Raw genomic sequence first — 13,139 nt, forward strand, 5'->3', positions numbered from 1 at the left:
CTATGCCATTTGGTTGTTATTGTTGTTGTTGTTGTTGCTGCTGTTATTTGTTATTTATGATCCCCCAACAATATCAAGAAAACATGTTCCGCTCTGAGTCCGGGCAATTGCATGCAAATCGTATGCAAGTCGAGACTATAGAAACATTGTCTGGTTTGATCGAATCTTGTGTCTCGATTTGATTTTAATCCGATGACGACTACTGCCTATTGGCTCTCTCTCTCTTTCTCTCTCTCTCTCTCTCTATTTGCCTCTCTTACACACACATACACAGAACTAACTTCAGCTCTTGATAATTGTAACACAACAATCAAAATCAATTGCTATGTAAATAGAATTGTAAATTAAATTACAAATTGATTACCTCACTGAGTCATTAATTGCTAGAAATATAAAGTATATTGATTGAAAGAGACAGAGAGAGTGAGAGAGAAAGAGAGAGACAGACAGCTAATTTAAATTCATAGATAATAGGTGCAAGATTTGTTAGAGAAAGTAGTTAAAACCTTTAAAACCTTGGCTCACTTAAGTTAAGATCCATGTCTTAAGAGTTATGTCTCCTCTCTAGCTTGCTTCTTGTTCCTCTCTTCTGGACTAACGATAATAACACAGACCGACATGATTTTTGGTGACGTTAACCTGAGAAGTGTTTTTAACTAATTCGGGTACGCTGATTCTGACTGCATACTCAGTTTTTGTTCATCACGTCCAGATTTTGTGAAATTAGGGGATCTAGGGTTGGAAAATAGGCACCCAAAAGTATACTATATAAAGTTGAAAATTATTTTTCGACATTGTTAACGAATTGTAGAATTTCTTGTTTAAGAAAAATAGCTGTTGTTTGCCAACATTACTTATAAACAATTTGTTAGATGCATGAAATTACAATAATTCTTTAAAATTAACAAGTTGCAAATTCTTTGAATCCCTATAGCATACTTTTTGGTTTGAATTTTACTCATTTTGTAACCATATCCAAAGTGTATGATAATATGCATGATAACAAAGAAACGCCACTTTGATTTTGTGTAAATTGCGTTTAAATCATCCCTAATATATTAATAGGTTAAAATAATAACGTTTTGAGTATAATAACTTGTTTATATTATACTAGAAAATATTGAAAATGAGGCCATTTTGAATAATTCCAACGCATTTTTTTCGAAATCCTGACGTGATGGGCAAAAACTAAGTACAGGGCCGTGATCAGCACCCCCATTGAACTTGGAACACTTTTTCAAGACCTCGAAAATGTCGGCCTGTGTAATTAATCTTTCGTTAACTGTGTTTAAAATATCTCATGAAGAAGTTACAACCATCCTTTCAATAACTTCTTCACTAAAATTTCCATTGGAAAGGAACTACCTCTATTTTTTAGCTTTCTCTTACTTTTAGACGACTGCCTTATGGTCGATGCCACTTAATAAGTACATACCTACATATGTCAATTAGTATTGGTTGCCGGTTACATAGTGTAAGGCTATGGCAGTTGGCTGAAGCATTTGCTGGTGGGGCAATACTAACCAAGGCGCAGCCGGAAAATTAAGTAAACTGTAAAACGTCAGGCGGGGCCAGGTAACAAAATCAAAAGTTAATAACGTAAAGGAACACAATGCAACAGAATGCAAAATACTCTGCCATGACAAGTCCATGTACTATTTGCCAAAGCAAAACTAACTGTAATTCTTAGCCTGACGTCATACTGCTTCAGATAATTACACTGCTTTTGATGACATACTGCTTCAGATATCAAACTGCTTTGGAAGCAAATCTAAAATTAAACTGAGAATATTGGAAGGAACTTTGCTCTAGATGCAACTCTTCTCGAGAAGCCGCACTGCTTTATAAGAGACCCTGCATTACAGCAGCTCCAACCAAGTTTCCAATATAGGAAAGGCTGCTTTTCGTTTTGTGATGCAAGTCTAATTATAATTTCAGTTGACTTTAATTGATTTCGATCGTATATTTTCCTTGAGAGTAACTGAATAGCGAACAACAAAATCAGTTTGACTTTGGCCACACGTCGACAACGGCACGACATTTAACTAAATTATGGCTAGCCTTTAGATGCAGTCAAAGCTGGAGCCACACAGCTTCAGCTCCATCGGTTTTGGCTGACCAAATGAGGGCAGTTGGTTTTACTCTAGCTCCAGCTCCGGTGTCGACGACTCCAACAAGCGGCTTCGATTGTTTCGTTTGGCCGTGCCCATGTCAATCAGAGGCAGCAAGCAGCAGCAGCAGCTGCTAATGCGGGGGCGCCCCAATATCACAAACATCAACACACACACACACAAACATCGCAGGGGTTTGGGGTTCGTAATCGACCTCAAAAATGGTTTCTTATGTTGATTTTCATTAAACGTGAGTGGTTTTGAAAAGGAGCATAACGAGAATAAAAAAAACAAAAAAAATTGCACAGAAATTGGCAATTTGGGTTGGTTGTTGTCTGTCTTTCTGTTTGTTTGTTTGGTTTTTTTCGTTTTTAATTTGCAACAGCCACGCGCCAACAACTACAACAACATACATGCCACTTGGAGTTGACAAATTGCAAGCAACATTTACAATTGAAACAATTCAATCAAGACCCAAAGAGAAGCAGCCAAACGACACGACAAACAGTGGCAAATCAACTCAAAATGCATGCCACAAAAACCAAAAGGCGACCAAAATAATGGAAGTCAATAGCAAATGGAGCGTGTGGGGAGTGTTAGAGTCGACTGTTTTTGCATATTTTGACTGCAAATAACAAATAGGCGGACAATTTAAGGTTTTCAGCCAAAAACCAACCCATCAATAGTCTCGGAAATAAAAGAACTAAACAAGCAAAGAATTACCTATCCAAAAAGTGGAATTCCTGACCAAGAACAAATTAATTTTAAATTGGAAGTTTTAGTCCCTCTAATTATCAACTTATTATTTTAAGCGAGACAAAAATATGTCAATAAATAGCAAAATATTCCAATAAATTTTAATTTCACGAAGCTCTAATCAAGTCAATTTTTGTCAGTATTTCAATATTTTATATCACTCTTTTTATGTTAAAATAATGTTTTTCAATCTGCATTAAAATCTCAACAACTAAATTTTGTTCCAATGCTTTGCGAAATCTTATAATGTATTTTGATCATGATTTTTGTCAACAATAAAGTGGAAATTTGTTTTTCCCCGAATATAATGTTATTGATTCCATTTTAAAAAATATACTTAATTGCAATTTAATTGAGATATAACTTTTTAAAATCGGTTTGGTGAAAATGTAGCCCGAGTAAAATAAGCAGATTGAATAAAAAATTTATGTTAATAAATTCTTCGAAAATTCTCCAAAACCTTTTTGGCATTTGAATATACTAAATTTCGATTTCAAATCGGTTTAAAATTGAGCAAAATATAGTTGAATTAAAAAATAAAATTTATTTTTTAGAATAATCTAAAATCCTGTAAATTTGCTAGTTTTTGACTGATTAATTTTCTAACTTTCACATTCAAAAGTGATCTTCTGTTTTCAATTAAAGCCAAGTAAACATTAATTTTGGCATATATTACATACATACATATACATATACGTACATACGCTTATTAGGTAAAAGGGACAACGGCTCCCCGACGGTTCGTACGCAGGCAAAAGAAAGAGATGGATGATGTGTGGGAAATTTCGCTTACCTATTTATTAAAATGATAGGCGATTAGATCGATCTAATTTTTGTCGGGTTTTTATGAAACATGTATCATTTGACGGGTAATTCAATTTACTTTCATACTTAGATAAAGAAAAAGTACTTTACTTTAAATTGGTATCGTAAAACGGCGTCAAACCAAGAGACCTCAAGAATTACATACAACAACCCGAAATTTCGATGGGCCCCAAAACAAATACTGGGGCTAAACTGAAAATTTTTGGTATGCATTTTATCTTAGATTACCTAGATCTACAACTTCTTCAAGGAATACACATGTCTAACTATAATATTAAAGATTTTGGAAAAACCGGGCTAAACTAATGACCAGCATTTTCGTTTAAACGCACCTGTAACAAAAACCTCGAAAACTGACAGGATAATAATTACGGGTCATTATCTGAATACAATAAATAACAAATCACGGAAAAAATTTCTTCACTAAATTTCTTAGGAGCTGAGAAAGTCAAATTCAAAGTTAAAAAAAAAGGGGCTAACCTGCTGGCCGCCACTGTACGTATGCTATACGATCCGGCTATAGTGGTCCGACTTAAAAGTGTTAAGAACTTAAGCTACCCAACATAATGAGAAACTTAAATCTCAAGTTTTACTCCAATAAATCTGAAACTGAGGGAGATTGATGCACTAATACAGACGGACATGGATTAATCTATTTGGTATTTTATGCTGATTTCTTGTATCTCTAAAAGTTTTGAATATTCTCTTTGAAAATTGGATTAAAAAACACGACTTTCATAGCCAAGATTTTTGGGTTTTTGAACTCTTTTTAGCTTAATTTGTAAATGGGAAACGTATCTAAAGAGAGCAAATTGCATTAGCTATATAATAAAGGGGGGAAGCCAAACTGGTTCAATTCATTTGAAATCAAAATTGTATTTGATTAATAGGTCTTTAGCTTAGAGTCAGAATCAGTGATTGAATGTGTTTGTCTTTGCTGTTTATCTGACATGCATGAAGCAGGTAATAATAATGTTGTTTATAAGTAGATATACAAATATATATGTATATATAGGTAGGTATATATATTCAAGAAGGATCTGATAAGAGGTACTTAGCAAAGAGAGACTGAGAGAGTGAGTGAGTGAGTGAGAGAGATGGCTAGTTCAAGTGATTAATGTACATTTAATGGTGTCAGTTTTATGCGACTTTAAGATCTTTACTTATTGCCAAATGCAATGTCATTTGACTTGTGGGTTGTTTTTGCTGCCGGCTAAATGTTCCCCTTTTGCAGTACCAACAACAACAGCAACAACAAGAACAGGCCCATAACTAGACAACAAAATAGATAGATAGATTGATAAATAAATAATAAATAAATTAAACAACATCGGAAACCAAAACAAAATCAATTTGCATATCAACTTTTCACATTTAAAATCAATTGAAAGCTTTTCTCACTTTAAATGCAATTTTTTTTATAAGTTATTGAAATTCAATGAATTTAACTGATCCCCCCATCCCATTCCTCTTTGGACACGCCCCCTTTTTCTGTGGAATTCGTAAGCCCACTCAAAGTATCTAATGTATTTATTGGCCCATTTGAAAATTTATTGAGGGCATTTAGCTAATGGCAAATAATGGCCAAATGACAATTGCCAATTGGCAGCAACAACCACAACAACTACAATAACAACAACAACAACAACGATAACAAATTGTAAAATGCTAAATAAAAAAAGACGGGGCAAATTTATAGTGTTAGTTGTAATTTACACGAAGCATAACATCAACACATAGAGATAGAGACACACCAACACACACACACACACACATATTTGCATAATTAATTATTTGTTGCTGCCGTTTTTAATTTAAACACATTTATTTATTTATTGCCAACATTTTTTCAATACATTTCTAACAAGACGCAGAAGAATAGAACAACATCTGCTATATTTATTTAGAGATATATGTACATATATACACATGTATTGCAGTGCCGGATCGAGGAATGTGAAAAATGTAGGAAATTTGCCCCCCTAAAGTATGCAAAGAATTAAAAAAATTTCTTTTATCGCACACTAAAAAGATGGTTTGAAAATATCTTGTAATTCTTATTTACTTTTAACACAATAGCAAAAGGAATTACCGAAATTAGACCCCTAAAGTATGCAAAAGTTTCTTTATTGAGAACTTTTAAGAAATTTGAGAATTAAGTCATTAAGTCAAAACATTCTGGTTTTTTAACCAAGCTCGTGAAAATATATTATGAGTTTTTCAAGATATAATGATTTTTTTTTGTTAAATTGTCTAAAATATTACTTTTTGAGGTTCTTATGCAAATAAAAATACCACTTTCAAATAGGCACATAAAGACATAATCTTTTAAAATCGGTCAAGAAATCGCAAAAATACAGATTTGCAAATTTAATGGTTTTTGTTTAGAAAATTTGTGATTGTTTGATCAATTTTCAATCGATTTTCGAAAGTTATACCTTATTAGCTCCTTATAAGCCTTCTTGTCTGGCTAAAAGTTAAATGCATGTTCACAACTATTAATTTAGCCAAAGACTTTACGTTTCATTTTGATTTCCTTACATTTTAAATGACAAAATTCGCGACTAGAAAAAATAATCAATTATATGACATTTAATATGTATAATTTATAAGCTATAGTCCTTAAAATGTTGCATTTTCTATCTAACAGAAGTATAAAGATGGTAAACTTGTAAATAAAATAAATAAATTTACTTTCTGTCAAATGGTGCGCCTAAAAGATACCACATATATTTTTAGTACGTTAGCCAAGACTCAAACCGCCAATTATAAGTTAGCCAACACAAAATTGAGTCGGAATCTAATTTGAATATTTGTTGAAACTTACATTAGTAAAAATTCTTAAATAATATAAGTAATTGGGTTAGAAAAGTATTAAACATAACCTAACAATAAAATATTATACAAGAAAATTGTCATTATATTTGCAAGTCTGAGTTTTAAGAACCAGTTTTGACTTTAGAAACACCTCTATACACCTCTTACCTTTGTGATCACTGGCGATCTATTCGTATCACGCGTGAGCCCAAAATGTATCTCATCCCTAGAGTGGGCAAACGGCAAACAGCTGCGTCAGAGAGTGAGTTCACCCGACGCGTATCTGAGAGATACTTTTGCAACGCAAAGGTAGACCGAGCTGGTCGGTTTGCTTTTTGGGTTGGCCGGTCGGTCATATTGTGTGCGTAGCGGCCATGTGCTCTCTCTCTCTCTCTCTCTCCATTTCTCTCCGAATCGATGATTGTTCTCTCAGTTGGTGTATATTGTACATATTGTACACATGAGCAACAAGTTGGGCTACAGTTTGGGTAGCCACTTTGCCTTGCCTGTGCCGCTGTCTTGCCGCTCATTCTCGGGTTAGTTCTTCAACCGATTTCAACGTGGTTTTCATTTTGCCTTCTTTATTATTATTATTTTTTTTTTTTTGGTTTTTCTTTTTACGGTTTTCTGTATGTAGATTCTTCGTTTTTTTTTGTTTTTTTTAAGGAACATAATCAGACCACCAAGTAAACTGATACTATGACAAAAACAACAAGAAAAGAAAGAATATTTTATATTGTTAATAAGAAAAAGTGAAATTGTGAAAAACTTGTGTATCGACAACAAACCGACCTTTTGCAAAAAAAAAAAAATTTAAATAAAAATAAAAAAAAGTTTGCGTTTTTTTTTTTATTATTATTGTCGTAACAACAGGCTCAGAGACAAGCGACATATGACAATTAAAGAGCATGGGCTGAAGTCGTCGTTTATGACTGTGCCTCTTTGAGTGTGTGTGCGTGTGTGTGTGTACATACACTCAGTGTTTGTGTTTGTGCGCCTGTGTCTCGTCGTCACATACCCATCCCAATAGACCAGGCAAAGTTAATTGCCTCAAACGGCAACGATAACAAGTAAAACGCTTTGTTTTATGTTAAGAAACATCAAAAAGCAACAAGAATAAATGCAAAACTCTGTATAATATAGTTTCCTATACAGTCATCAGACATCGCTTGATCGCATCGATGTTGCGTGCGACAACAAATTAAATAACACAATATAACAACAGATTAACAACTTGACGCAAGCAACACATAAAATCGTATAACAACTTAGTCTGCAATCATTCATTATCATTGCAAAAGTAGCAAACCATAGCAAAAAAAAAACAACAAAAATCGAAACTAAAGGAAAAACAATAAAAAAAAAGAAACAAAAAAAAAACGTGCACGGAAACAACAGGTGAGTTGCCGCCAATAAAGGCAAGCGAAACCAACTAAAAGACTTCATTTAAGTTAGAAACTCATTCACAAAGCATCTAAATTTGAACTGCATCTGAAGAAGAACCAAATGAAGATTGTTTTTTACTTTTAGGAAACCAATAAGAACCATCTCAAGTAGTCAGAAACAGAAGTGCTTCTACCAAGCAAAGTACAACTTTTAATACCCTTACCCATACTCTTGGCCATATATTTGAATATATGTATATGTATTCGAATTTACTACAATACATATTCATAAGATCTAAGTTGAAAAGTATGAAAGGAAACATTTCAAAAAAGAATGCCAGACATCTGGACATTTGTCTTAAGAATGTGAGAGAAATTGTTTTAAATAGAATCAAATAAAGTTTCATGGGTTTATTCACTAGAATTTTGAAAAGAAGATTTGCTTAGAAAATGGTCTCAAATTGAAAAAGGCATCGGTTAATGTTACATTTTATAAAAAAACAAAAAAAAAAGTTATCAGGAATCAGAAAAGAATTATTGGGGAATCACTAAGGAATTTTCAAAGAATTGTTAAGGAATAATTAATGAAACATTAAGAAATTATTAATGAATGATTAAGATATCGTTATTGAATTATTAAGGAATTATTTTGGAATTTTTTCCCCATCATTAAGGAATCAAAACTGAATGAAGTGATCATTAATGAATGATGAAGTAATCAATATGGAATCATTTATGAATCGTCATGAAATCATAAATAAATCATTAATAAATCACCAAGGAATCTTTAATGAATCTTAAAGGAGTTGTTCAGGAATCAATTAGGAATCATTTATGAATCATTGGGAAACTATTTATGAATGATTAAGTATCAATATTCAATGATTAAGCAATCAATATGGAATCATTTATGAATCGTCATGAAATCATAAATAAATCATTAATAAATCACCAAGGAATTAAAGGATTTGTTAAGAAATCATTAATGAATCATTTATGAATCATTGGGAAACTATTTTTGAATGATTAAGTATCATTATTCAATGATGAAGTAATCAATATGGAATCATTTATGAATCGTCATGAAATCATAAATAAATCATTAATAAATCACCAAGGAATCATTAATGAATCTTAAAGGATTTGTTAAGGAATCATTAATGAATCATTTATGAATCATTGGGAAACTATTTTTGAATGATTAAGTATCATTATTCAATGATGAAGTAATCAATATGGAATCATTTATGAATCGTCATGAAATCATAAATAAATCATTAATAAATCACCAAGGAATCATTAATGAATCTTAAAGGATTTGTTAAGGAATCATTTATGAATCATTGGGAAACTATTTATGAATGATTAAGTATCAATATTCAATGATTAAGCAATCAATATCAAATCATTTATGAATCGTCATGAAATCATAAATAAATCATTAATAAATCACCAAGGAATCATTAATGAATCTTAAAGGATTTGTTAAGGAATCATTAATGAATCATTTATGAATCATTGGGAAACTATTTATGAATGATTAAGTATCATTATTCAATGATTAAGTAATCAATATGGAATCATTTATGAATCGTCATGAAATCATAAATAAATTTATGAATCATTGGGAAACTATTTATGAATGATTAAGTATCATTATTCAATGATTAAGTAATCAATATGGAATCATTTATGAATCGTCATGAAATCATAAATAAATCATTAATAAATCACCAAGGAATCATTAATGAATCTTAAAGGATTTGTTAAGGAATCATTAATGAATCATTTATGAATCATTGGGAAACTATTTATGAATGATTAAGTATCATTATTCAATGATTAAGTAATCAATATGGAATCATTTATGAATCGTCATGAAATCATAAATAAATTTATGAATCATTGGGAAACTATTTATGAATGATTAAGTATCATTATTCAATGATTAAGTAATCAATATGGAATCATTTATGAATCGTCATGAAATCATAAATAAATCATTAATAAATCACCAAGGAATCATTAATGAATCTTAAAGGAGTTATTAAGGAATCCTTAATGAATTATGAAGAAAATTTGCCACCTAAAAATATCACGAAATCACAGGTTGTTCAACATATTTTCAGAATTCAAACACATATTGGTCGATCTTTACAATTTGTTTGCTGTGTGTTGAAAAATGCCTTAATATTCCAGATCAAGTGTCGTCTTAGAATATACATACATATGTATTGGACATTTATGTTTAAATATTGAAAATTTTATTAGTTCAAAATTAACCAACAGGAAATGGAATTTGCAAAATTTAAAAACCAACATAAACTAAAACAAACAGTTCGAATATATAAATTTCATATAATTATATTATAAAGAGAATTCTGTAGAGTTCAATGAATGAATTCAATTCATTGTGTTTTATATCATCAGCTGGAGATCAAATAGAGATAAGAACCAATTTATTAAGTCAAAATAAGTGCAAAAAACAACATGCTATCCCCCTCTCTCTCATGAGCAAAGTAGCGCAGCTGGCACCATCCAACAATTTCCCCATGGAACAACTTGATCATTTTACTTGACGCATATCTTAATGTTGATCATGAATATATATGTATGTACATATATGTAGGTACAGGGAGTCCCAGAGTCTATTCTTGGTTTATTATCTACTTTTTGGCTACTTTAATATACCCTTTTAACAGTATGTTTGCAGGGTATAATGAATGCTTCTTGATAATTTTTGGCTTGATTAATCAACGATTTCTATAGAATATGAAACGCACACACATAAGCAAATTATAATCAACTGAAACTGGACCAAAATCATTATTTATACATAGCGAATTGAACAATTTTTGTATCGGTAATAACGATAACGGCAATTCTATATACTATGTCATATATACATTTCAGTCAATCAGATTTTTTCTAAGGTCAATTCAAATTGATTTTTAAGAGTCTAAACTAATTATTTCACATTCTTTGGGTTAATTTGAGTATACATATATTCATTTATATACAAAAACTTGTGCTAAAAGCACTAAACCTTATCTAAAAGAGAGAGAGAGAGAAAGAGAGAGGGAGGGAAAGAGACAGAGAGCAGTAGGTAAGACAAACAAAATAGAAATTGAAATTGAAATTGAGTTATTATCAGATATAAACAGTTGCATAATTCCGATACGCATACATAGAGAAAATGAGCAAGAGCATAAACGATAGGCAGAGAGAGAGAGAGAGAGACACCTCATTGAGGTCGGCCAAACACCTTTGAGAAACAGAGAGAGAGAGAGGGGAGCTAATGTCTCCCACAAATCTCCTCCCCAATTTTTACCGGCCTTTGATTTGAATGATCAGAAGAATAGAACAACATCTGCTATATTTATTTAGAGATATATGTACATATATACACATGTATTGCAGTGCCGGATCGAGGAATGTGAAAAATGTAGGAAATTTGCCCCCCTAAAGTATGCAAAGAATTAAAAAAATTTCTTTTATCGCACACTAAAAAGATGGTTTGAAAATATCTTGTAATTCTTATTTACTTTTAACACAATAGCAAAAGGAATTACCGAAATTAGACCCCTAAAGTATGCAAAAGTTTCTTTATTGAGAACTTTTAAGAAATTTGAGAATTAAGTCATTAAGTCAAAACATTCTGGTTTTTTAACCAAGCTCGTGAAAATATATTATGAGTTTTTCAAGATATAATGATTTTTTTTTGTTAAATTGTCTAAAATATTACTTTTTGAGGTTCTTATGCAAATAAAAATACCACTTTCAAATAGGCACATAAAGACATAATCTTTTAAAATCGGTCAAGAAATCGCAAAAATACAGATTTGCAAATTTAATGGTTTTTGTTTAGAAAATTTGTGATTGTTTGATCAATTTTCAATCGATTTTCGAAAGTTATACCTTATTAGCTCCTTATAAGCCTTCTTGTCTGGCTAAAAGTTAAATGCATGTTCACAACTATTAATTTAGCCAAAGACTTTACGTTTCATTTTGATTTCCTTACATTTTAAATGACAAAATTCGCGACTAGAAAAAATAATCAATTATATGACATTTAATATGTATAATTTATAAGCTATAGTCCTTAAAATGTTGCATTTTCTATCTAACAGAAGTATAAAGATGGTAAACTTGTAAATAAAATAAATAAATTTACTTTCTGTCAAATGGTGCGCCTAAAAGATACCACATATATTTTTAGTACGTTAGCCAAGACTCAAACCGCCAATTATAAGTTAGCCAACACAAAATTGAGTCGGAATCTAATTTGAATATTTGTTGAAACTTACATTAGTAAAAATTCTTAAATAATATAAGTAATTGGGTTAGAAAAGTATTAAACATAACCTAACAATAAAATATTATACAAGAAAATTGTCATTATATTTGCAAGTCTGAGTTTTAAGAACCAGTTTTGACTTTAGAAACACCTCTATACACCTCTTACCTTTGTGATCACTGGCGATCTATTCGTATCACGCGTGAGCCCAAAATGTATCTCATCCCTAGAGTGGGCAAACGGCAAACAGCTGCGTCAGAGAGTGAGTTCACCCGACGCGTATCTGAGAGATACTTTTGCAACGCAAAGGTAGACCGAGCTGGTCGGTTTGCTTTTTGGGTTGGCCGGTCGGTCATATTGTGTGCGTAGCGGCCATGTGCTCTCTCTCTCTCTCTCTCTCCATTTCTCTCCGAATCGATGATTGTTCTCTCAGTTGGTGTATATTGTACATATTGTACACATGAGCAACAAGTTGGGCTACAGTTTGGGTAGCCACTTTGCCTTGCCTGTGCCGCTGTCTTGCCGCTCATTCTCGGGTTAGTTCTTCAACCGATTTCAACGTGGTTTTCATTTTGCCTTCTTTATTATTATTATTTTTTTTTTTTTGGTTTTTCTTTTTACGGTTTTCTGTATGTAGATTCTTCGTTTTTTTTTTGTTTTTTTTAAGGAACATAATCAGACCACCAAGTAAACTGATACTATGACAAAAACAACAAGAAAAGAAAGAATATTTTATATTGTTAATAAGAAAAAGTGAAATTGTGAAAAACTTGTGTATCGACAACAAACCGACCTTTTGCAAAAAAAAAAAAATTTAAATAAAAATAAAAAAAAGTTTGCGTTTTTTTTTTTATTATTATTGTCGTAACAACAGGCTCAGAGACAAGCGACATATGACAATTAAAGAGCATGGGCTGAAGTCGTCGTTTATGACTGTGCCTCTTTGAG

The 13,139-nt window shown here is 31.7% G+C and overlaps 2 long non-coding RNA genes across 2 annotated transcripts; both read left to right on the forward strand.

The window, feature by feature from the left end:
• Positions 1 to 6,623: 6,623 nt before the first annotated feature.
• On the forward strand, positions 6,624 to 7,409 carry LOC124460456. Its single transcript, XR_006954355.1, has 2 exons — positions 6,624 to 7,045; positions 7,176 to 7,409. It is a non-coding gene; the product is annotated as an uncharacterized LOC124460456 (long non-coding RNA).
• Positions 7,410 to 12,305: 4,896 nt separating this feature from the next.
• LOC124460496 lies at positions 12,306 to 13,092 on the forward strand. Its single transcript, XR_006954403.1, has 2 exons — positions 12,306 to 12,727; positions 12,829 to 13,092. It is a non-coding gene; the product is annotated as an uncharacterized LOC124460496 (long non-coding RNA).
• The last annotated feature ends 47 nt before the right edge of the window (positions 13,093 to 13,139 follow it).

Source organism: Drosophila willistoni, assembly GCF_018902025.1.
Source record: "Drosophila willistoni isolate 14030-0811.24 chromosome XL unlocalized genomic scaffold, UCI_dwil_1.1 Seg141, whole genome shotgun sequence".
Classification (NCBI taxonomy): Eukaryota; Metazoa; Arthropoda; class Insecta; order Diptera; family Drosophilidae; genus Drosophila; species Drosophila willistoni.